The 25,847-nt window shown below is 48.1% G+C and overlaps 1 protein-coding gene across 2 annotated transcripts in view; it reads left to right on the top strand.

Annotated features, from left to right (window-relative positions):
* Positions 1-25,847, top strand: part of INPP5D (inositol polyphosphate-5-phosphatase D) — a 122,819-nt gene that overhangs the window by 15,673 nt on the left and 81,299 nt on the right. The window lies entirely within an intron of this gene.

Genomic DNA, 25,847 nt, shown 5'->3' with positions numbered 1-25,847 from the left:
AGAGTGCTCAGAGATGAAGGAAAAATGACTGTGGCTTGTTGATTATTTTCTTCAGTGCGTTCAGATGCGTGAGAGTAAGTGGGCCAGGAGGAAGAGAAGGGAAGGAACTTGCAGGAGAACAGATCGTAGTTTCTGAAGGGCTAGAAGAGTGTCCTAAGGATTAGCACAAAAAATACCTCTCAATCCGTAGAGATCTGTTCTGTCAAAGGCTGATGCTCATGGCATCTGATTTCACCATGTAAAGTCCAAACGTATAAAACTTGCACTAAAGGTTAAAGAGGGACTTCCCTGGAATCCAGTGGTTAGGACTCGGCGTTTTCACTGTTGAGGGCCTGGGGTTTGATCCCTGGTCAGGGAACTAAGGTCCTGCAAGCCGTGTGGCACGAACAAAAAAAAGAAAAGAAAAAAAAAGTTTAAAGAAAGTCATACTGGGTGCTTCAAGTCTGGGAAGACCACCCCCGCATGCAGTTTGACCGACACCACAGGTGTTGTGTGACCACAGAGCGTGACAGCTGAGTGCTGTGGGGGCCAAGGGAGCTATTTTTAATCTGGCTGCACCAAGAGAGCGTGGGTTGGGCAGAACAAAGGGGGCGATGCTCTCAGTGTCCCCCGTGGGGGCAGAGGAGTCACGGTCAGTTCTTGGGCCCTTGGTCAGAGGCACCAACAGGCAGAGGGCCCCACTGCATGCCAAGCAGAGCAGCCTGAATAGACGAGGGTTGGGACACCATGTCACAGAGGAGCAGCAACAGGGTCTGTGGGGTTTAGTTGAAAAGAAAGTAGAAGTGGAAGGGGTGAGGTGGCGCATAGTCACTGATTCCGGAGGTGAAGGGAACGATGCCTTTTGTGCAGAACAAGGATGCAGCGGTACAGATGCAGCTGGACTCAAGGGCAGGACCACAGGTTGGTCCCTGGGGCACAAGTCACTGGAAATGTGTCAAGAGGGAGAAGTTGTGTTGAGAAGGAAGTCTTTGGGAGGCTATTTATGGGGATCAAAGAAATCACTTCAGTGAGGCACTAGGGACAGAGACTGAGACCCTCAGGGCCATGCGTGAGCCAAACCAGGTGCTCACGAGGCTGCCTTCTCAGGAGAGTGGGGCTGTGCTGCAGGGCTTCCCTGGGGATGCAAGTTTGGGCTCAAGCGGAATTGCTTCACCTCACAGAGGTCAGGCTGAGCATCGCCTCTGGCTTCTTCATCCTTCCCGTACATACGTGCATCTGCACCAGCATCTGAAGAACATCCATTTGAATGGTTTTGGATAGTCCGGGACACCCACGTGTCTCAAGGAGCACATGTTGGTACCCTGCTCTCGGACGGTCCTTCCAAGACCCAGCAGCCGTGTCGAGATGGTTGCCTTTCCTGTGGGCTCCTCACCAGTCAGGGATGAGGCCACCTGAGGGGAGACCTGCCTGGGCCAGAGGATGGGGCTCAATGGCCTTGAATTTTTTCCACGTCTAGGACTGCATGAACTTTCCCACAAAGGTTAGCATCCTTGATGGGTGGTTTGCTAAAAGGAGTCTGAACTCTCTTAAGTTAAAAGTTAGTCGGTGCTTTTGATCTTTTTTTCCCCTTGTGGTTTCTTCTATTCCTTCAAAGGGAAGAAGACTTTAAGTATGACTAGGCCTTAAGCTGGAAAAGGCATGACTTTGTAGCTTCTGGTATAGGGTTTGTGCTCACGTCTCATAAAGCTCCAGACTGCGTCGGAGTCTGTGCCCTCCAGCCCTCACCTCTTGCTGCTGTGGCGCCGCGTATTCCTGGGAACAGCTGCCCGTCCTGCAGCAGCCGGGGCCTCATCGAGCTTTGGGGGTCGAAAGGAACAGAGACTCACTTCAGCTAACTAGTGCAAGGTGGGTTGAGCTCGTGCAAGGCGGGTTGGCGGCCTTGGTACGTTCGGGGCAAGGAGGGAGAAGGCTGGGGCCTGGGACCAGAAGGGCTTGGGGCCCTGCAGCCCAGGGGCTACCTGTCACGACTCAGCCCTTCTCGGTGGGTCTGCCCATCTCCCTCCAACAAGCTCGCTCCTGAGTTGCCAGTCCCAAGAGGGAACGTGGTTGGCTCAGTCATCAACAACTTTCCCTGCAGGGGCCCCTTCAGGTCTGTGTATGAATCGGCTGTCTTGGAGCGGGGTCCCTCCCACGGCTTGGAGAAGGGGGTAGAGTTGTGGGGACAGAGCATGGTCACCTGAGGCCCACGCTCAGCCAGGGTGATGGGCAGAAAGTTTTCATAGAAGAGCTGGCGCCCTGCGGGACGCATCTGCCCCCAACCCCGGCACTGGGCCTGGGACCTCCTCGGGGGCCAACACCAGGTAACCAGGATACAGAGAGCTGGGGGACCTGGGCAATTTCCACTCCTAAGGGTACGCCTTCCTGTAAAAATACAACACCTCACAAGGTGATCAGAGTAGCTGTGCACCCAGGAGCAGGTTAAAGCACACGCACAATTAGGCCGGGGTTGTCGGAGCTTCAGCAGTTACCCATCAGGGTTTATTTTAACTCCAGTTCCTCTTTTCACGTAGAGGCAAAACCTCACACTCTTTTCTGAGCTTAGCCACAGTTTCTAAATAACTCACTCCCTACACCTGAGTCTGTTTGGTGCCACCAGAATAGGAGGCTCCCCCAAATAAGAACCTGGCCTGAAACATTGCCAAGTGAAGCAGCAAAAGCTTTCATCTTATTCTAATTACCTTAGCTCTTCTCACTGGGGCCTCTGGCTTTTTGACAAAACCAAAGAGCCACTCTGTCTTCGTTCCCTGCAGAGTGACCTCATGAAGTTGGCCGCGCATCGTGGCCGGTCCACATAGCTCAGGACGAGGAGCAATCCTGACCCTTGGGGACTTTATTCTCACTCCATCTTTTTCTCAGACTTACAAAAAGTCAGGGATGGGAGGGAAGCATGCAAGCTGTAACTTCACTCAACCCCCGTCTTTAAGTATGAACGTGGCTGAGCCCTGCGGAAGCGGGGCCTCACACCCAGTCTCCAAACCTGCCCAGCTAAGCCTTCTTTCTTCGACCCCAGAAAGTGTGTCCCAACCTGGCTGGGTGTTGAATCCCTTAGAAGAAGGACAGACTCTGCGCCAGGAGGACAGGGAGGCAGGGAGATGTAGCCTCAAAAAGAGAGAGGCCTCTTTTTCTCCCATGGTTGTAAATAGCATTTGATCACATGTCACATTTGGCCCTTGGGGTAAATCAAGGAGGCACCTGGAACTCAAGCAGATCACCCTGTTCCCAGTAGGTTCAAGTCAAGATTGTGCCAACTGCGTGGCCTTGGGCAAGAATGTGCCTCTGCTGGAAAGTGGGAATCACACACACACACTCCTCCCAGGGTGCATGTAAATTACCCAGCACAGGGGAGTGGCCAGCATGGGGGAGGCACGGCATGGCCCTGACTGTCTTTCTTTGCTGTGAGAGGGAACAGACCTCTAACGAGACGATGGAATCTGAACCAGCGAAAGTCAGTTCTACCTTGTGCTCCGGTGAGGGAGGAGGGAAAAATAGGGGGAAGTGGGATGGAACGAGAAGGAAAAAGACAATGAAGAGAGAGGAAAGAAGGAAGGAAGGAAGGAGGAGAAAGGAGAGAAGGAAAGAGAGAGCTAAGAGGGAGGAAGGGACAAGGAAGAAAGAAAGAGGGGGGTAGAGGTGAGTGCAGGGGTGTTCCGACAGAAGAAAAGATGGAGACAGGCCTGGGGCACAGAGGCAGCAGAGGGGGGAGGGGGAGGCACACAGGCCGCGTCTAGACGATTCCAGGCAGTGCCTGGGGGTGGCGGGAAGGGGGCGGGTTTAGTGGTCATCAGGCTCCTCAGCTCTGCTCCTTGGGCCGTGGATTTCCACAGTTTCCTCAGCAGCCCGTGGATTTGTTAAGTAGTTGTTCAATAAACACCCTCGACCCGAGAACGTTGTGGACTGGAGGCTGAGCTGCTGGTGCTGGGGATGGGAAGGCTCTGAGCAGCCTGTGAGGCCAGAGGAAGGAGGATGGGCCCAGCCCCTCAGCCCTGAGCTTCCCACACCGAGAGAGTGGGTTTCTTGTAAGGCCTGGACGCCCTCCCCGCCTGGAGAGGGAAGTGACTATCCTCAGGATGAGCTGTGAGGCTCCCGCTCTCTTTGGCAATGACCCTCCTCCCTGGGACGTCAAGGCCAAGTTCAAGGCAGCATGGGCCGTCTCGATGGGCCAGCTTGAGTGGGACTGAGGGAGGTCCCAGGGCTGCCACATAAACTACCAACGCCTCAGTCCAAGTGGACGTCAACCCTTGCTGCTTCTCTGACAAACTTCCTACCGAGAAGAATAAAGCAGAAAATAACCGCTGCCCCTGGTCCCCCATCATGGTGATCTCTGCAAACTTCCTGTCTTTTCTGGGGCTTGAGAGTCTACACAGGATATTGACTGTCCACGTCAAGACAGGAACACACACAGGTTTTAAGGCAACTTTAGGTGAAGAGGGAATTTGAAACCATCATCCTCATAGATTCCTGGTCTTCTTTCCTCATTCAGAAGAAAACCCCCGTGGTTTGAGCCATTCGGGTGAGAGACTCATGACTCAGTTCCTGGTCCCTGACGGTGGCCGTCACGTTGCTCTGGTCAGTGTGGCTTTTGGAGAGAGAAAACAAAACAACTTTCTAAAAGCCGTTCCGTCACAAATGTCCGGGAGGTTTGACGGTTGAGCCATTGTTATAAAGCTCAGGAAGAGGGTGGCAGCTGTTATTGTTCTGAGTGGTCACCAAGTGAAGTAAAGATTCCGTCTGAGCCGCCGGGCGAAGGATGTGGCTCGAACACACACTTCCTGACATTGCACAAGAGGGAGCTGAAGAGGCACAGGCGACAGAAGCTATACACAGCCAGGGCCGCCTTGCAGGACTCTGCAGCCACGCTGAGGGCAGGGGGCCTGGCAGGGTCCACAGCAGCCAAAGAGTCCCTTTAGGCCATGACTGCCACATTCTAGAAGCCTGTAATAATTACATTACAATCATTTCATTTCATTTCATTTCATTTCAATCTGCTGTAGAACAAGGACAGGTCTGTTTTCCAAGCTTCTGAATATCTCAAAATGTTTTCCAGTTGCCTTCAGATTCAAAAGGAAATTTGATGGAGGTAAAATTCTTGGGGACCAAAATTTCCCTCAAAATTCTATAGAGGTGGTGTTCTACTGCCTTCAGAAACTTACAAAATACAAATAGCCCCAGATACAAAATCCAAGGCCAAGCTGATACCAGTTCCGTTATAGGGAACCAGGTTTTTTTCTTTTTCTGCATTGAAGCTGGTGGGAATTCTTTAGCACCCTTGTCATTTTCCTTTCTTCAGTAGTTCCTGGAATGTGTTCAGCCTGTTCACTTTGCAAACCTGGGTCTTTCTTTGGCTCAGAAGGCTTTCTTCTGTTTGGTCTCTCAGTAAGTTTTTATTCCAGCTCTTGTGGTTTCTACTCCAGCCCTCTCTACCTCCAAATGACTGTCTTTACTCTTTTCCCCTCCCCCTGGCCATCTTATCCCTGCTTCTCAGGCTCCAAGCCTTCTGGTCCACCTTGCCCCAGGACATGGGCCCATTTCCTCTGTTTCCCAAAGCAGAGCCCACAGTGGGGCCAACACTAGCTGTGGCTGGTAAGTTTAGGCACAGTGATAATGTGATATGTTGTACTTGATATGGTAGGATGCAATCCTAACCAATGAGATGTGAAAGGAAGTGTTCCACAGGGCTTCTGGTAAAGGGTTTTTTTTTTGTCTTAGAAGGAGACACAAGGGTGAAATGGTCCCTCTTCTCCCTTTGGAAGCAGTTGTAGGATGTGATAGCTGGGCCTGCTGCCCCCATCCTGCAACCAAGAGGGGGAGTAGCTGGAAAGTGAGGCCAATATGCAGAGGACAGAGCAGAAAGAGCAGAAAGATGAAACAAACCTGGGTCCTCAAGGATGCTGTTGAATTAACTGAGCAGAATAAACCAGCCTGGTCATTGCCTGGCCTCTAGACTTCCTGTTTGTGAGATAATTAATTCCTTTTTGTTCAACTAGTTGAATTGGGGCTTTCTGTTACCTGCAGCTAAAAGTACCTTAATATGCAAACGTTTGGACTATCCAAGGGGGATTTCAAAGGAGAAAAAGAAAATTTTAAGTTGACCATCAAGTTTCGCTGCACCAGAAACTCACAATCCATCGTCTGGCACGCGTACCCCTGACTCTCCTCTGTCCTCAGCCGCGGCCTGTGCTGTGTTGCCAGGACCACTCACGCCCCACCCAGACACTCACAATGACTTGTCTCCACACCCCACATCCTAGGGTTCAATATCCCTTTCTCCAGCTCTAACCAGAAAAAGCACAAAAACCAATCAATATTTCAGCAATTACTTGCTTCTTACAGAATGGTTTAGCGTCTTCTCTCAACTTTGCTCTCAAGATCAGGCTCTGGGTCTACCCTTAGTACATGTGAGAGGCTACTTACAGCTACCCAACCCAAGAGAGGCTTTCCTCTAAGAAAACAATCCCTGATCACTCCATAAAAATATCTACCTGCCTCCTGCCCCCCACTCATGCCTCCCGAGCCCCTTACCCTGCTTTATCTTCTTCACGGCACTTGTGACTTTACACATTTATTACTTATTTATTTGTTGTCTGTCTTAGAACTGTTCCTGGCATATAGTGGGCACCCAATAGATATTTATTGAATGAATTAATTCTGCTGCCACCCTTAAGAATGTAGAAAGACTACGTGTTTCACTTAAAATTAGGACCGTCTTGCCCTTGCTGCTGCTATCCTTCTTAACTGGGTCCACACTACCACTGTATCTACGGACTCAGCCCTTGTTTCTCATGCCTTGTCAATTGCCTCCGCATCCCGGGCAGGTTCTCTGTTCCACAGTCTTGGTTTTGCTGTCACTCCCTCCAATGTGGATTTTAATGTTGCCACAGAGTTTTTCCATTTTGGTGCAAGCCTGCATTGTTGACTGAGTTCCTTCTTTAACTGGTCCCGTTGTCTGTTCATCTTTCCCGTTCTCTTCTTGGGGGTTTTCATTCCCGGGTCAGAAAGACCTTGCCTTTTCACATCCACGTGAGGACGTCAGGTGCTTCCCAGGATGTTTTACTAGTCCCTGCAGGATTGGGAGAAGGCTTCCTCTGTGTCTTATTCTCTCCAGCCCCCATTTCCTCATCTGAAATATGGGGATGACGGCAGTACTGCTCACATAGGGAGGTTTCCAGGACCAGAGATGGTTTACGTGCCGCGCACAGTGGCAGACACATATGCCATCCAGGGAATGACAGTTGTACGATAACTAGTACGTGGGCAGAGAGGCCCGGGGGCCCGTCGGCTAAGCAACAGCCACTCAGAGTTACACAGGCAGAAGCCCAAACCCGTGGACGCGCTCGGGGGAGGGAGGAAGTGCTGAGACCTGGGGACACGACAGATTCGGGAGTTTGGGGACTGGTGCGTGATAGTCCGGGAGGACTTGGAAAGAAGCACAAGTGGCCAGGAATCCTGACTGGCCCCAGATCATGGCCCTGGAGCAGAGAGGGGATGGAGGTGCCAAGTTGGGGCCCCTCTGTCCGCTTTGTATCAGGACACACTTAAGAACTGGAGTTGTCCTGTGTCTGCTCTTTGGGCCAGTTGAAGAGCTAGGGAAGACAGAGGCAGGGGCTCAGGGCAGGGGCTGGGCCCTGGAATCCCACTAGGCTGCAGTAAGAGAGAGCTTGAGGATACCGGAGGGTCCAGGAAAGGTCCAATAACCACCCTGCGGGGCTTACCTTATCATCTCTTCTCCCCACTGCCCCCATTTATTGAGCCCTTCTCGGGAGCCAGGCACGTAGGATACATTCTTTAATCCTGGGAGGGAGGTATTCTTAACATGATTCCCATTTTAAACACAAGGAAACTGAGGCTCAGATGAGATGACACTGTTTCCTTGGTTCATACAACTGGTCAGTGACAGAATAGGGATATCACTTGACCGGCTGTGCTTCGGCTTAAGGACGAGGCCACCCTCCCCTCCTTGGCTTGGCTCTTAGTCATGGAGGCATCCAACAGGGCTCCCTGGCCGGAAGGTGAGCACCAGAGGCTACTGGCCTCTGCTTTCCCAACCACCGAAGGTTGGCCCCAACAGCTGTGAGCTGTGCCGCATTTGAGCCATTAACCTTCTTGAATGAGGTTCAAGGTGACCCTACTGTTAAGCTGAGTCCAGACAGTGTTACGGCCGCCCCTGCGGACCACGTTCCTGAGTGACGTAGCTGAGGCTGCCACATCCATTTATTCATCCACTCGTTCACGCAGCAAACGTTAGTTGGGACGGGGGGCCAACAATCAGCCTCACAGACACAGTCCCTGCCCTCACGGGACGTTTAGTTTAGAGACGGACGGCAAGCAATTAGCAAGATGATCCCCGGAACCCCAGATTTCTAGAGCTTGGAGAAGAGGTGTTTTAGGAACCTTCTACAGCAAAAGGCGCTCCCCTTAAATGGGAGGAAATGAATGGCCCAGCCAATCCCTCCAAAAAAATCATCACCCTCTCTTCTATGCTCCCCAAACACTTCCCCCCTTCCCCCTACCGTGCCCTTGCCATGTGAGGTGGCACTCAGCCCTGTCTGTCTACCCCAGTGGGCTGTGGGTGCCTCGGGAACAAGGCGAGGGTCTCATTTGCCTCTGTGTCTGCCCTAGAGCCCAGCCCAGGGCAGTCTTAATGACCACTCATCAAATGGAAGGCCCAACGGGACTTGGCTTGACAGTGGTGCTCTGATTACCTCTTGGTGCTCAAGAGACCTTTTGAGGTCAATCTTAACCCTGCTGCTCTTGGCAGAGTTGTGCCCCATTTTGAGCAACTCCAAGATAGAAAAATCCAAACTTGTCCTCCCTCCCGGATATTGAATTAATTAGTAGGTCGTCAGCTAGTTATATTTTTACAAAGAGATTTGCCACAAGAGATTAAGGAAGGAGTTCCCCAAGTCCCTTCCTTTCAGCTGCTCCTGACTGTCCAAGTCAGAAAACTCCGGGAGGCTGACAGCCATCAGTGTGTCCGCCTGTCTCTCCACCACATTTATGCTTCCTCATGACTTGGCGTGGGGGTGGGTGGGGGGGAGACGACATTCTACAGTCTTGAAATAAAGAAATATGTTGTCCAAAATCTAACGTCTCTGGCAAATGTCTGCTCTTAAGACCCTATGAAGAGGACTTAGTACCTCATACTGGGACAAGGAGAGGTCACAGTGCCAGGCTTTAAAGAGGGAAACCAGACATTCAAACAAGTAGATTTAAAGATTACTCAGACGTCTTCGAGAAAGACCACTGGCTGCTCGGGAAACCAGAGAATAGAATGGCTCTCTCTGCCTGGGAAGGCATTGAGAGGATAGTTAAACCTGTCAATGCCAAGCTCCTCTCTGCCCCAGGATCTTTGCACTTGCCCTGGCCTCTGCCTAGGACTCTGTCCCCCCACATCACCATGTAGTTGACTGCCCCAATGTCATTCCCAGGTCTCCTGATCTAAAGTCATGCCCTTCCCCCATGGTCATTCTCCATTATACTCCTGTTTTATTTTTCTTTAAAGCCCTTATCATTGTCTGCGATGGTATTAGTTTCCTATTGCCCCTGTAACAAATGACCACAAATATAGTGGTTTAAAAACAACAGATTTATTATCTTACAGTTCTGGGAGTTGGAAGTCTGAAATGGGTCTTGCTGGGCTAAAGTCGAGGAGTTAGCGGAGCTGTGATCCTTGGGTCATAGTCCATTTCTCCATTTTCAAAGCCAGAGATGGCCGGCCAGGCTTTGTCACCACGACACCTCTCTGCATCTGACTTTCCAACCTCCCTCTTTCCTTTATAAGGACCCCAGGGATTCAATCAGACCCACCTAAATAATTCAAGATAATCTTCCTATCTCAAGGTCAGTACATTAGCAACCTTAATTCGCTCTGCATCTTAATTCCCCCACACCATGTAACAAAACACCTTCGCGGGTTCCAGGGATCAGGACGTGGGTGTCTTTGAGGGGCTGTGGTTCTGGCCACCCCAGCGACTGTCTTTGTGATTTATTGGCCCACTCGTTTGTCATCTGTCTCCACCATGAGGATGGAGGACCCAGGGGAGCTAAGACTTCGGTCTGTCTTGTTCACCCCTGTGTCTGAAGCTCCTAGGAGTGCACCTAGCACAGAGTAGGTGCTCAGTTAGTATTTGCTAAACATTTGAATGAGGTGTACATTTGTAATATGAGTGAGGGAGCAATGGCTTCCATTTCTTCACCTGTAAAATGAGGAGAGTGGGCTAGAGACCTCCAAATGCCTAAGTGCTCTAGAATTCCATGATTCCTTCTATAGCGATGACAGCAATGGAGAGGAGAGGGGAGTGATGGGGACAGCTGTTTCATAATTTGCTCTGCATGCAAGGGCACAGTGGGTGCAGCAGGACCAGTCTGAGATGAAGTAAAGGCAGCAGGTGAGCTTGGGGGCAGCCTGCAAAGTTAATCAGGAGCTGCCCTGGGCTTCACCTGCCCAGAGCTTCCTCTGCAAGCTGACTCCCAGGCTAAGGACACAGAGCTTGTCTGCCAGCTGTCATTTCTGTCTCCCTCAGAGTACCTCGAGAGTTTCACAAAAAGAAAGGAAAAGCAAGCTGGAAAGAAGAGCATCTCAGGGATATGTAATTAAGGATAAAAATATCCCTCCTAAGCTCCCAGTGATGGGGAAATGGAGAATGCTCCCGTTCCCGGGGTCACTGGGACCATGAAGCTTTTTGAAAAATGATGATTAGTCCAGGTTTTCCGTCTCGATGAGCTTGTACAACTACAATTACCAGCTCTATCCAAGCAGTGCCAAGAGATGTGTGGTTCAGTTCTTGCAGGGGAGGAGTTTAAACTGGGCAGCCCCTTAAATACAGGACCTTTGCTAGGGGTGAGAGAAAAGGGGAAATGGAAACAGTGAAGAAGAGGAGCTTCCTTCATTGCATGTGTCAGAGGGAAATGGCTATTTTAAAGGCAAATTTTGCATAGTGGAGGTGGAGGAGGACTTAGAAACCCCCCTTCTTTCCCCATCTCCCACCCCCTCCTCAATCTTGAGATGGACTGAGCCAAGTCACACAGCCCCAGGCCTGTGACAGTCACCCCCAGATGGCCAGAGACACCTCCCCCACCACTCCCTGTCCCCACCCCACACCCAGCCCTCTGTACCCCTCAGCCCCACCCCAGGCTTTGCACCTAAAAACGTTTATTTCTGCTGGCATGGGTGAACAAATTTGAACCCCATGATGAAAATGGTTACACAGGAAGAAGCAGAAAGACAAATCAAGTCTCATGTCCTGAGAGAAATGAAGAAATAAGCAGATTTCCAATTTGAGTGCAGCACAAGGTCCTGTGGTTTACACGGCCTGGCTTGGACCAAAAAATTACTCTCTGGGCTAAGTCTTCTTTTTTCTGTATTAAGAAGGATTCCTGCTTTTTCTCTTAGGAAAGTAGCAAGTAAGGGTGAGGAAGTTCAAATCGAAAATACAAAACAGAAATAAAATCTCCTGACGTTGAAACATGCCTTGCTTCTTGGGAAACTGTCATTGTAAATGTATTTCTCTAAAATTTAACTTTAGAAACTGTAATATGTTTGGTATCATAAAAATAGTCTTAAGGACCTTATGTTAAGCACTTTGAGTACTCACTGAGGCAATCTTTAAATGTCAACAGTCCGACGATATTTGGGGGAGAAAAGATATGCAAAAATCTGGCAATAACAGTATCATGCCTGGTCAGCTAGAGTGAAAGCTGCACAATTTTAAGTGTACTGTGATTCCCTTTAAAAGTGAAGGTAGGGACTTCCCTGGTGTTGCAGTTGTTAAGAATCCACCTGGCAATGCAGGGGACATGGGTTTGATCCCTGGTCCAGGAAGATCCCACATGCCATGGAGCAACTAAGCCCGTGCGCCACAACTACTGAGCCTGCACTCTAGAGCCTGCAAGCCACAACTATTGAGCCCACATGCCACAGCTACTGAAGCCTGCAAGCCTGGAACCCGTGCTCTGCAACAAGAGAAGCCACCACAATGAGAAGCCCCTGCACAGCAACTAAAAGTAGCCCCAGCTCACTGCAACTAGAGAAAGCCCGCACACAGCAACAAAGACCCAACGCAGCCAAAAATAAATAAATAAAATTTTTTTTAAAAAGTGAAGATAGTCAAAAGGTACGAACTTCCAGTTATAAGACAAGTCCTGAGGATGTGATGTACAGCGTGGCAGCTATGGTTTCATAATACTGTATCGTATGTTTGAAAGTCGCTAAGAGAGTATATCTTAAAAGTTCTCATCATAAGAAAAAAAATTGTAACTATGTGCAGTGATAGATGTTAACTAGACATATTGCAGTAATCATTTTACAATATGTATATCTAATTGTGTACACCCAAAGCTAATATAATGTTATATGTCAATTATATCTCAATTTTTTTAATGTAAAAAAAAGTTACTGGGAATGTTGCCTAGGAACAGATAGTAACGATAATAATAATAACAAAAATAATAATAATAATAGCATCATTGCTTGGAGCCCTTAAGCCATCCAGAATCCCCTCCTACTGCCTGTCTGACAGTGGCTTCAGGCCGTCCATCCTTTGGTGGATGAATATATCCTCACTGCTGCCTCCTGCCTCCTCTCTCTTCTGCCTCCCACCCTATTAGCCCAGGGCTGCTCCCTGGGGTCTGAGAAACAGAGCTTGTTCCCCAATGTGGCAGAGCCCAGGAGATTCTCTAGAGCTGGGTAATGCAGCAGCAACTGGCCACATGTGGCCATTGTGCACGTGAAGTATGGCTCGTCCAAATTCAGATGGGGAAAATGTAAAATAGACACCAGATTTCAAAGACTTTTTTGTAAAAACAAAAAAGTAATATATCTCATAATAATCTTTATTGTCCATTGAAATCCTAATATTTGGGATCTATTGGGTTAAAAAAAATCTAAAATTAGTTTCACCCAATTTTTTTAAAATTCTTTTTACCGTGGCTCCTAGAAAATTTGAAATCACATATAAGGCTCACATTTTATTTCTACTGGACAAGCATTGCTCCAGAGCCTTGCTACTCAAAGTGTGGTCCCCAGACCAGCAGCATCTGCATCATCCTAGGGTGTGTTAGAAACACAGAGCATCAGGCCCAGACCCACTGATTCAGAATCAGCATTTAAACAAGATCCTCAAGTGATCTGTATAGATTGATGTTAAATTCTGAACACCATGTGGAAGTGGGAGAAATGGCAACAAGTGGCACATGGAATGGGAAGGAACATACATCGGGGCTCATGCCCTGGAGAGCAAATTGTCAATATCCATGAACATCTGTGGCTCCTGGTCCCTGTGAGGAATGACACCCCCCCCGCCCCCCCGCCTCCAGGAATGTGTCCAACAGGTCACATGGGCAAAGATACCTACCTGTACAAGGACATTCACTGCAGTATCACTTCAAAATGGAGACCGAGAAGAACCAGCATGTTACGTAAATGTGATGAGTAGCGAGCAGTCACACGAAGTGTAGTCTGACCAGTTGTTTAAAAAGTTAAGGTAGAGCCGTGTGTAATAGTTTGGAAACACCTCCAAAATTTAAAAGAAGAAGGTGCAGGATGAAATTATCATATGCGAGTTTTGGGTTTTGTTTGCTGAGGGATAGAATATATACACAGTATTGCACATACATCAGAGTTGACAGGAAAGATATCTGAGAAACTGTTAACAGTGGAGCAAGAATAGGGGTCACCGTTATGGGTTACCAATGGCAGGAGGGCTTCTACTTTTCAATTTATACCTTTAGAACTGAGTTTGGTGTTTTGTTTTGTTTTTTTGGTTTTTTAAAATAAATTTATTTATTTATTTATGGTTATGTTGGGTCTTCGTTGCTGTGCCCGGGCTTTCTCCAGTTGCAGGGAGCAGGGGCTACTCTTCATTTCGTTGTGGTGCGCGGGCTTCTCATTGCAGTGGCTTCTCTTGTTTCAGAGCACAGACTCTAGGCACCCAGGCTTCAGTCGTTGTGGCTCACGGGCTTTAGAGCACAGGCCCAGTAGTTGTGGCGCACGGACTTAGTTGCTCCGCAGCATGTGGGATCTTCCTGGGCCAGGGCTCAAACCTGCGTTCCCTGCATTGGCAAGCGGATTCTTAACCGCCGTGCCACCAGGGAAGCCTCTAGAACTGTTTTAATTCTTTTAAACCATGGCCAAGATATAACTTCTATAATAATACTTTATAAAAATTTTCATTTCTTCTCTTTAAAATTTTTTTATTACGGGGAACAGAATTGTCTCAGAAAATTTTGGGGTAATGTTGCTCTCACAAGGAGTCCCAAACAGGAGTCCCAGGAGAGAAAATTAGGGAAAAAAGGTTGAGATCAAATTGATACGAAGGGCTTGAGCGCTGGGCTTGGAGTTTGGAGTCTGTTCTGTAGAAGGCAGGGTGCCCTGAGAGGGGGGTTGTTGTTCGTTTTTGTTGTTTTTTGTACAAATTGAGATGAAATTCACATAACACAAAATTAACAATTTTAACAATTCTGTGGCACTCGGTACATTCACAATGTTTTGCAAAAAAAAAAAGAAAAATTTTAAGTTACCTTTCGTTCCCTGCACCCCTCTGGGAAAAGCATATGTGTTGAATTTAAACCACTCAAGGCAAAAACTGGGCAGTGGGGTAATTTTTTAGTTTTTTGAAAAATTTGTTGTCATTATTGCATAAAGCTCTACTAGGGGTGGCCATACTATGTGAGCAGGGACAGAGTCCCCAAAGCAGGACCCCCAAAGCCCCCTGCTTGTTCTCGAGCAGGAGCTTTTCTGGGTCACCAGGTTAGGGGCAAGTGGAGAGACCCCAGTATCCAGACCCTTGTCCGAGGATGGCAGCACTGCTTATGACAGATGCTACTGTTTTCTTTCTCTCTTTCTCTTTCTTTTTCTTTCTTTTTCTTTTTTTTTTTTTTTACTTTCTTTTTCAACCCAGGGGAAACATGAATATATATATTTTAAAGCATTCAAACAAAACAGAAGCACAGAGAGTAGAAAGTGAAAGTCTGCCCTTACCATCCCTACCCGCCTCTCTCCTCTGCGAGGGGAACCACTGCCAGCCATGTGGCATTTGCCATTTCGGGTGCATTTACATAGAAACGAGCCTGAACAAATATATAGGGTTTTTTTTTTTAAATAAATGGAATCATGCTGTTCATATTGTTCCACAATTTGCTTTCTTCCCTTAACAATCTGTCTTTGAAATCTAGCTGAGTTAGTTCGTATACATTTGTGCTTTTCAACTGGCATACAATACAGTTCATCCTCCTACTCAGACAATTTCCTTTTTGTTTTGGGGGGGTTTTTTTTTTTTTTTTTTGGTTATTACTACAAAAAGCAATACTGTAATAAGCAGTAGGTTTGTCTGTGCTGTGCACATGTGCAAGCTCGCTTCAGGATGAGATATTACTAGGTTGAGGGAAGGCATGTTTTTATTGTATTGACAGATATAGCCAAAGCACCTTGCCAAAGCCTCTTGCAATGAGCCTTCTCCCACCTGAAGCCACTTTGTACCCACCAGTCTTCTCAATACTGGACATTATCAGTGTCTATTTTCACCAAACAGTGGATAAAGTATGCAATTTCAATATTTTATTTTGCATTTTCCTCATTAGAAATGAGGATAAGCGTATTTTCATGTATGCATTGGCTATTTGTATTTCTTTTCCTGTGAATCGGCTATTTATATTCTCTGTCAGTTTTTTCCTTTTTAAAAAACATTCTGATTATAAAAAGCTCTTCATATGTTTTGCATATTAATTTTTGGTTAGTTCTAATGTAAATATTTTCTCCCAGCCTGTCATTTTTTAAAAATTTTGTTTATGGTTCGTTTGTCATATGGAAGTTTACAACTATTTGTAGTCAAATGTTTTCATTTAAGGATTCCAGGTTTTGTGAATCACTTATCTCAATATTACTTATCCAGGGAAAGTATTAGTTTCTCCTAACACTTTTACAATAAGCTTTTATGTTTAGCTCTTTATTTTTTGCATTTGGTACAAAATAGAGAGTATAACCCTATCCTCTGAATGGATAGCCACACTGTATGTGAAGTAATCCATCCTTTTTCCATTGATTCACAATGCTATCTTATCGCATGCTAAATTCACGTAGTCCTAATCTAGGGAATCTTCCTTCTGTTCCATTGACTGAGGAATCTGTTCCTGCCCCAGTTCCATAATGTTTTTGTGGTTGTGGCTTTATTGTGTGTATCCAGTAGACTGGATTCTATTTATTGTTCTCTTTATTCTTCAGTGGTTCCCATGCATTTTCTTTTCCAGGTGAATTTTACAATCAGCTCGTAAAGAGCCCTAAAAAAATCCAGTTGGAATTTTTATGTAGTTACACTGAATTTATAGATTAATGGGAAGATAGCTCATGTCCTTATGTTATCGAGTCCTATTGGAGAACATGGCATCTCTTTCCATTTATTCAGATTTTCTTATTTATCTCTCATGTGCTGCCTTTTGTATTTTCTCCATTTAGTTCTTATATCTTCAGTGTTACTGGGTGTGATGTTTTAGTTACCTTGGCAAACAGAACATGTTTTTTTCCATGACATTTTCTGGTTGGGTTTTGTTGGTGTCTATGTTACGTTTTTTGTAGGGTGGTCTTACCTGTCTTTCTGAATTATCTTACGAGTTCTAATCATTTTTTGAACATATTCTTTTGGCTTCTCTAGGTACATGATCTTATTGTCTGCAAATGATAATAGTTTGGCCTCTTCTTTTCAATACGAGTAATTTGTGGGGAGGGAAGTTGCTTTGGCTTGTTTCGTGCTGGCCGGGACCCGCAGCACAGGGATGCAGGTTAGTGGCAATGGCATGTTGTCCTAATTTCTGAGGATGTTTCTGCTCTAGAAGGAGGATGCATAACAAAGACAAGGAAATAAAAATTTCAATTAAGGGGGAAAAAAGGAGGAAAATGGCAGTGCCAAGAGGACAGCACCAACCAAACGATGCCCAAACGGGAATGGCAGTGTGGATGGGACACTGATAAGTATTGCTAGGTGGTCAGTGCCCAGCAGGGCCTTCTCTCTGACCCAGCCCCTTGCTCCAGACCACTAAGCTCTGCTTTGACCTGGTTCTGTCTGTCACCCAGCATCTTTGAGATGCCACCTAGCTTGGTGATAACCACACATTGGTAGGTCCACCTCCTGGATCCTAATCGGAATCGCTGATGTAAATGAGAGGGAGACCCCAAACAGCAGCAGAAAACTGTGTCCAGGCTGACGTTGGCATCCTCTCACCCTAGCCAATATTCTTCCACTGTGGTTCTCAACACAAGACCACAGATGAAGATCATGAAGTACTTTACTGCAATCTACATAGATTATACCAGAGATCACAGACTGGTAGTCCCTGCATTGGATTTAGTGTCCTGTTTGCCTGACGTATGCTTTTTTAAGATTGGGAACCAGTTAAAAGCATTTTTTAAAATTCGGAGATTTTGGTAATTCCCTGATGGTTCAGTGGTTAGGACTTGACACTTTCCCTGCTGGGGCCCAAGTTCAATCTCTGGTCGGGGAACTAAGATCCTGCAAGCCGCGCAGCATGGCAAAAAAATAAATAAGTAAAATAAATAAGTAAATAAATAATAAAATAATTTTTAAAAAGTAAAAAACTAAATAAAAATTTAGAGATTTAATATAATTTATTCTGAATTTTCAGGTTCCTGTGAAAATTTTGAAGATCTAATAACCTTAGACCCACATTACCCAGTGTGATGTAACTGGAGCTGAGTGGAAGCTTCCACCTTTCCTAGAAGCATTTCTCTTTGATGTGCCACAGTCCCCACCTCTCCCTACTGCTCACTCCCAGCTGATTCCTCTCATTTACATCACCTGCCTGGCCTCTGTAGGCAATTGAGCCATGACCTCTATCAGATGTAACAAATGATCTAATTCATTAGGCTAGCAAACATACACTGACCTTCTACTATGTAAATAAGTAAGAAAAAGTCCACCTGACTTGGTCTCTCCCCAGTGAACTCCTGCTGGTTCTGAGAATGGCACTTGCTTTGGCATATCTTACAAACCAGGCTTTTGGTAAGCTGATTTTTACCTTGTGTGGGGTGAACACAAATCTCACTAAACTGTAAGCTACAGAAGAACCTACCTTACCCATTGTGCAAATCACAGCTTCTGGTCCCCTCCTCTTTGCCCTTCCCCACAGTTAGGCTCTCTCCTGGGATTCTCTTCCTCCCCTGGGATGAGGCTTGGATTTTGTAGAAGCAGGTATAGTTGCATTCCCCTTTTCTCTCCGGGGCTTTGGTCCCATGATGTAAGGGTGCCTTTGTCACTTCCTCAGCAGGAGCCTGCAAATGGTGACTTTCAGTTCCCCTGCAGGGCACGGTGTCTACCCCAGCTTCCCATCCACTCCTGTCTACCTAAACTGAGCCCCTCTCCCCCAAGAGGTCAAGGATGAGCGCAGCTGGGGATCTGGAGGACCCACGTGTGTCACTGTACCAAGCAGAACACTTTGCTCTTCTTCCTTTTCAGCGTCTCGTAGCTTTAGACAATTCCACCTACCCAGCAAGGCAGGCTGAAGGCTTCCTGTTTTGATCTGTGCCTTTGCCATCTTCATTAAAAAATGTTTTTCCTCACTGAACAGTAATCCCCTCTGCATTCCCCCAAAGAAACATTAACCGTCGTGTCAACGGTAATTCTTCCTGATCCAATGTTGCTTCCAGAGATTGGGGCTGTGCAAAGAGTGAGGCAAGTGGGCACGTGAAACCAGGCCTCTAAGAATTGAATGGATGATTTTGCCAAAGTGATAAATGTCAGTGGGCCCCCTGCAGTGGCAAACATTTGACAATCAGTTCTCCAGGGAAGAAAGTAGAGCCCTGATTTGCAGTGTTTGTCAATTTCTGTGGTATAAGTACTATAACGGTGGCTACTATCATAGTGGCCACATGTAACAATCAGCTCTTGGGATGCCGGAAAAATTGGGTTTTGAGCCAGAACAAGTTGGAACGAGTGTGTGTGAGCCAGCCTCAGCACATCACTGGTCTGTGTGTTATAAATGCATACCTGCTACTGCCCGGTTAGGTCTACTGCCTCTGGGACCACAGATGTCTTAACTAGAGACTCTTGTAACTTGTTACGGGTCAGGCAGATTAACAATCACTTCCACTTTACTTAGAGCCCTTTTAATCCCCAAACCCTTATTCATAAGTTGTTTCAATCAAGCTTTACCCATTCCTTTTCATCACATTTAGAGAAGATTTTTTTTTCTGCCTGATCTTCTTAGTTTTCCATTCCTCTGAACTTCAGGTTACTCGTTTGAAAAATAGGAGTTGATACTGATTTTGCATATTCAACACACAGCAGGTGCTCCCTGATGGTAGTGGAGCCATGTCCTGGATTTATTATACCAGCCCGTTTTAACACCTGGCTGAGCAGATCTGAGAGTCTGCATCCATGAACAAGAAAATTGGCTCAGCCTTAGAGAGCTGGATGCCATACCTCCAGGTCACACCATTACTCCATGGGAATATAACTGGAGCTAAGTGGAAGCTGGTCCCTTTAAAGGGACATTTCTCCAATGTGCCACAGTCCCCACCTTGCCCTAGTGTCTCACACCCTGCCTGCTTCACTCACACACCAGGCTTCAGATTTTGTGCTTTTTCTTATGGGCCACATTGCTTCTAACTGAATATTACTTCCCCTTGCCCACTTTTTCCTCCCCGCTTGACCAAGGAAGAAAATGAGACCCAGAAGATTTTGCTAATTAGTTCAGGTCGAATCAGAAAGGCCACAACAAAGTACCCAACTTTTGCAATCAGGTTACATGATCAAAGCCGCAGCACCTTCTCACTATAAAGCAATGTCTTCACACACTGTTTTAATCCCTTCCAGCCCCACACTGTGTTTTCATAACCCTCCCTTTAAGAGGCAGTCTTTGAGTGGGTGTCTTTTTATTTGAATAGGTTCTTACAAAATATGTATTGTTGTTTTGCATGCATGCATTTCTAACATACTGAAGTGATACCATAGCCCTCATTCTACTTTCTACTTTCTCCACCAAAGGATCCTTCCATGTTGCTATGTACACATCCAGTCTGCTTCTGGCTGCTGCATAACACCCCACTGTACACCTTGACCACACTGTACACCTGTCTACTCTCCCCATGATGGGCACCCAGGTCCCCCCAAGATCTCTGCCACCACAAACAAACCCGTGATGACCATCTACATAGGTGGCCCAAGGTGAGCCCTGGGGCATGTGCCCAGGGGTGAAATTGCTGGGTCATAGGATATTCACATATTTAATTTGTCTAAATGGTATCTGATTGCCCTCCAGAATGGCTGCACTGGTCTACAATCCTAGGATTCTTTATACAACACAAGATGTTGAGGGAGGAGAGGAGGGAGAGAGGTTTTTAAATATATAATATCCATTAGCAAATAAGGTCCTTCGGATGGAGTTCAAAATAGGCTTGCCTCACACCAAATGTACCAGAACACACAGGCAGAGAAATTGGAGGACAACAGCCTTTCAGAGTCCAGGAGCACAAAACTTAGAGTAAGGGACCTGAGACCTGAGTTCAGGTTGCGGTGCTGCCACTTACAGGGCAAGTCATTTGGCCTTACTGAGCCTCAGTTTCTTCATCTGTAAAATGGGAAACCAACAGAAACTTAAGTTTGTTTGGGTTCTCAAAAAAATGTTCATCCTTCTGTTCATTCATTCTCAACGCTCAGGTAAATACATGATGCATTTTGTCACCTAAGTACCGAGTTTCCGAGCATGCCCAGTCTCATTTGTTGCCTTGTTTTCCTTCTTGGCAGCTTTGGAACTCACAGAACCAGAGGCCCAATGACAGTAGGGTTTTGAACTGGTCTGTGCAAAGTGAGTTAGGATGTGTGCTGAGAGCCTGCTGAGCCCAGCGGGGAGGAGTGGGGAGCAGGGGTGGGTCCTCATGGCAGCCATATTTGGGGGAGGAAGAGGAGGAGGAAGCTAAGGACTTCAAGTCTGATCAAGTCCTCCACAAAGTGTGGGTCCAAATTCTTTACTGTTGGTGAGGGGCTTGGGTTGAGGACTTGAGGGTAAATCCATAGATCAGCTGTTGACGGAGGGCTTAAGATAGACAAGTAAAAGGACTGATATGGGGAGCTGACCATCAAAAGTCAAGTTCTTCCAGAAGCAGACCCAAAGCTTGCGAACCAATAATTGATTAAAGAAAGGCTCCCAGGAGAATCCAGTGAGAGAGTGAGGGACACAGGATGGGGAAGAAGGGAAGGCAAGCAAAGGTACAATTTCAGGTAAAGTCTCAGACCAGCCTGATCCTGCAGGGAGCTCTGGAGTATGAATTACTCCTCTGGGTCTGCTCTGCGTCAAGGCAAAGAGCTGGGCTTTTGCACACACACTCCAGGCACAGGTTGGCTGCACAGGGAATCAGACCTCTCCAGTTTCTCCTGGATCTCATATGAATGAGGTATCTGCAGTGCCCAAGAGGAATCATCCGAGGTTGCAGGTTCAAGCCTTTAGCAGCAAAGCACAGAGCCCCCAGCAGAGCGGGGGCTGGGGACATAGTTGGTAAAGGGATCTGGGAACTGGGTAAGACGCCAACCTCTTTCCATGTCAGGACCTAACTGTGATTAGAAACCACACATTTATATTAACACCAATACTGTGCACGTGCCAGTAACTGTCTGCCACAATTCTTCCCTCTCTCTTGGCCTGGGCAACTGCTCTCCATCCTTTGCATCTCAGGTGTGTTGCCTCTTTAATGAATAATTCCCTGACCCACCAGGCCAAGTCCCCTTGTAATAGCCTCCCAAGGCACTGACTTCTCCTCTCAGCACTTTATCGTTATTTATTTAGTTGTTTACTGTATCATGTCTTGCTTCTCTGCTAGACTGTGGGCAAGGCCTGGGTCTGCATTGGTCCCTGCTGAATGCCCATAGCCGAGCCCTGGGTAGGGTGCACGGTAAGAGGTTGGTACATGTGAGTGGGCTGCCTGCTGGCTTGACAAGCCACAGGCTCTGGTCTACTCCAGCCCTGCCCAGGTGCAAAAGGTGGGTTGGGGAGCTCATCCTGGACACTGGCTTTGATGGGTAGGACCTTCAGATGTGCAGGGAGTGGAGGGAGCTGTGGAGACAGGATCTCTGTTGTCACGGTGGGGTTCAGGCTTGTCAGAAAGATGACAGGACCCCAAAGGGCCTGGGGGCCTACACAGAGGATGAGATCACAGGGCAGTGGTCTCTGGAGACTGGAGAACAGATGTGGTGAGAATGAGGGCGTGGAACTTGAAAATGTGTCCTTGTGGCTGGTCCTGGTGATCAAACAAGTTATGTGTCATAGAACAAGTTACCTAACCTCTTAGAGCTTCATCTTTCTCCTGAGTAAACGGAGAAATTATGTCATGAAGTTTCAATAAGAGGTAGAATCTCAGGAAAAGTTCATTCTTCCCTTCAAACTTGTATTTGTCAGCATTTGCTGTGTAATGAACACTCAAAAATCTCAATAGTTTACAACAACAAACATTCATTTTCCTCTCCTGGGGCTGTTGGCTGAGCTAGCTGGGCTCTCTTGGACTCAGCTGGACTAGGCTGGACTCCAGGTTTCTAGTCAGATCTGGGTCTGCTCCTCACCTTTTTATTCTTGGCTCATGCTGGAGGGCTGGAGGCTCCCTGGGGAATCTCTTCTCATCAGATCACAGGGCCCCAGGAGGGGCAAGCAGAGACCCACAATGCCCATTAAGCCCTGAGCCGGGAACTGGCACTTTGGCCCACACTGCATTGGTCAAAGCAAGCATCATGGCCAAGCCCAACATTGGTGGGACAAAGATATAAGTTCTCCATGCTCTAGTGCAATGATGGCACCCTAGGTACCATGATGGGGATATGGCTGCAAAATTCTACAGCAAGGCAGGGCTACTCTGCTGCAGCATTTCTTCCTCATCATCCAGACATCTGTTCATGTGAGTTCTTGAAGAAAGTGTAGAAACCTTTTCCATAGTTAGCTGACAACCTCTCTGTGATGCTGGGTGTGATTCGGCTTCTAAGCTGTCAGCTGTGATTCTATTGACAAAGGACCTATCCTCTCCCGGGGTCTTCACTGGGGGCCTGAGGTCCCCAGATGAGGATTCCACTATTCAAACACACAGACCACATGCTGGCAGACAGCACTGTCATCCTCTGCTCCCTTGCTCTGACTGCGGTGACGCCAACCTCAGACGATGCATCTGAGAACTGACATTTCAGTATCAGCCAGAGGTGTAAGCATCCTAGTCCTCCAGCTTGCAGCTCCTTTGATGTGAGAGATTCAAAGCACTTTATAAGCCTCTCAGGTCTGCGAGGAGAGTGCAGGACTTACTCTCACTGCACAGATATCAGAGAGTGAAAGGCAAAGGTTTGGGGCCTCATTATCTCAGCATCCCAGTGGTGATCCCAGCTCACAGGCAAAAAAAAAAAGCTGAACAAGCCTACAGGACCCCTGAGCCTAGGAGCTGACCCAGCACCCGGGGTTCCCCCAGTGGGAGAGTGCCGTGAACAGCCCTGCCGGGCAGCTGGCTCTGTTGGGTGGGCGGTGGGGTCGGGGGCAGCTTGGGCAGGAGTGGCTATAGGAAACAGAGACTGAGAAGTGGGGCAGTGGGGGGTTACAAGCCCAAGGAGGGGGCATGGGTTGAGAAATGGGGGCGTCAGCTCTGAAACTCAGGGAGGGATGTGGAGTTAGAAGTGACTGTGGAAACTGGCGGGCGAGGGAGCGCATGCCAAGCCGTTCTGGGAAGTCTGCCCAAAACAAGGCAACAGCAAAGCTGAAGAACCCCTCCTCAGGAAGTGGGGGCTGGTTGGAACAAGGTAGAGGGAGACCCCAGCCTACTGACTGGGCGCGAGACAGAGCCCACCCCTGCCAGTGCCAGGCCCCCCAGACCTGGGCAGAAAGCGGCGGGGGCAGCCCAGTGCAGACTCAGAGCAGAGACATCTCACTGGCTACAGCTGGTGGGAGGAGGCTGGGCCAGCCTGCACTCAGTTTCTCCTTTTCTTCCTTTAAGCTTCATGCCTCCCCCCAGAGCTGTCACGTCCCTCCCTTCTGCACGGGAGACTCAGAACAAGCCTGGTGTTGGTTTTTACCCTCTTCAAACCCCCAGACAAGTGGCTTTAGGACCCTGCGGTGGGGCAGGCAGTGGAGACAGGACGGTGCCCGCAGATAGCAAATGCCTGTCTCCCCACTCCCACCACCACCCACCACCGCGCAGAGGGCGCCTGCTGCCACCTGGGATAAGAGCTTCTCCTGCGAGCCGGCTTTCACACCACCCAAGCCACCCGCTGAGCCGCTGGAGGCTGGAGTCTGCCAGAGGATCTCCAACCACCGGGTTGCACCCCGAGCTGGCAGCACCCTGAGTCTGGGCCCCACCCTCCTGTCTAGCCGGAAGGTCCATGGATCCCCATCCACCGCCTCCCACCCCCTTCCTTGTCTTGAAACATCCCCCTGGGTGCTGCTCTTCTGACAATGTCTCTGACCACCGGGCAAGCTGCTCAACCTCTCTAGACTCAGTTTTCTCATCTGTAGAATGGAGCAGTGGCACCCACCTGTGTCATTTGAGAGAATGTAAATTAGATAACATACCTAACACACCTGGCCCTATTGCAGTTTCTTCCTTTTGGGGAGTGGGACCCTCACCTGAGAAGGGCCAGAGAGATTCCAGCAGACCCCTCAGAGGGCCCCCTCCCCTGCCCCTGACACACGCAGCAGGGAACTCTGTCCTTGTCATCATGACTTATCTTGATTCCCCAGATAGGTGACTGAGACCCAGGGTTGTCCACAGTTTCAAAGCAAGACCCAAGGAAAGGAAGCCCCACTTCCCCGGACCCAGACCTAGAGAGCTCAGCTTCCCCACCCACCTCGTCCACCCTCCAGGTACCGCTCACAGCTCTCAGCCTTCAGGCTCCATGAACCCACAACACCAGGCCTTTAATGAGACGTGGCAGCTCCAGAAGGTGACCCCTACCCAAGGTTCCATGAGTAGTCCTGAGACATCCTGGAAGACCCCTCAGCATGCCCTCCACTGGGTGGCCAGCTGTGGTGCTGCACAGAGCATCCTTCCTCTCTCCTGCTTCTGCAGGGCCGTGGCAGTCTAGACACTTGAAGAAGCTGCACACTGCCCTGTGCACCACGAGAACACCAGGGGCCCTGTCCCTGCCTGGGGCTCTGTGCCAGGTGCCAAAGCCTATCTCCCAGCCTGCCAGGTTCTGCTCCCCCAAAGTCCATGCTTCAGTCTCCATCTCTCTCTCGTTCTTCCCAGAAGTTAAACCAAGCCCATGGGTCCTGGCAGAGAAAGATGGTGTGTCAACACCTACCCCAACCCCCTGCCCCTCCTCTTCCACCAGGCTCCCCCGGCTCCTGGTCACAAAACAAAAGCAGCCCTGTTCATCAATGGATGGGACCTTTTCAGGATCCCAGCTCTGCCCTGCCCCCTCCACCCCTCACCATTGCCTGGTGTACCTGGATTTCAGCCCCAGCCTGAAAAGTGTGTGTGACTGAAGCAAGTGCTGCCCCTCCCCCCCGGCCAGTCCTGAGAGCGCACCCATCACGTGGCTTGTTGTAGGGCCACGGCCACCACCTCACCTCTGTCCACTTGTGCTGAGCGACTCTGTGATTGTTTTTCTATTCTTCATGCATCAGTACTATTATGGTTATCTGAGCATCGAAGATGTTTCTAAGATGTACCTTTTGTACAGAGACTTCCAGAATTGTATAGACCAGAAAAGCTTCTGTGCAATTAAAAAAAAATTAGACAGTTTTCGACAGATGCCTTTTTTTAAAATTGAAGAATAATTGATTTACAATGCTGTGTTAATTTCAGGTGCACAGCATAGTGATTCAGCGTTTTTGCACATCTTATTCCATTATAGAGTGTAATTCTCTGTGCTATATAGTATATC

This window comes from Hippopotamus amphibius, chromosome 8 (genome assembly GCF_030028045.1).
Source record: "Hippopotamus amphibius kiboko isolate mHipAmp2 chromosome 8, mHipAmp2.hap2, whole genome shotgun sequence".
NCBI classification, from domain to species: domain Eukaryota; kingdom Metazoa; phylum Chordata; class Mammalia; order Artiodactyla; family Hippopotamidae; genus Hippopotamus; species Hippopotamus amphibius.
Note: the sequence above shows the minus strand (reverse complement) of the source record. Positions and strands in the feature narration are given on the sequence as shown.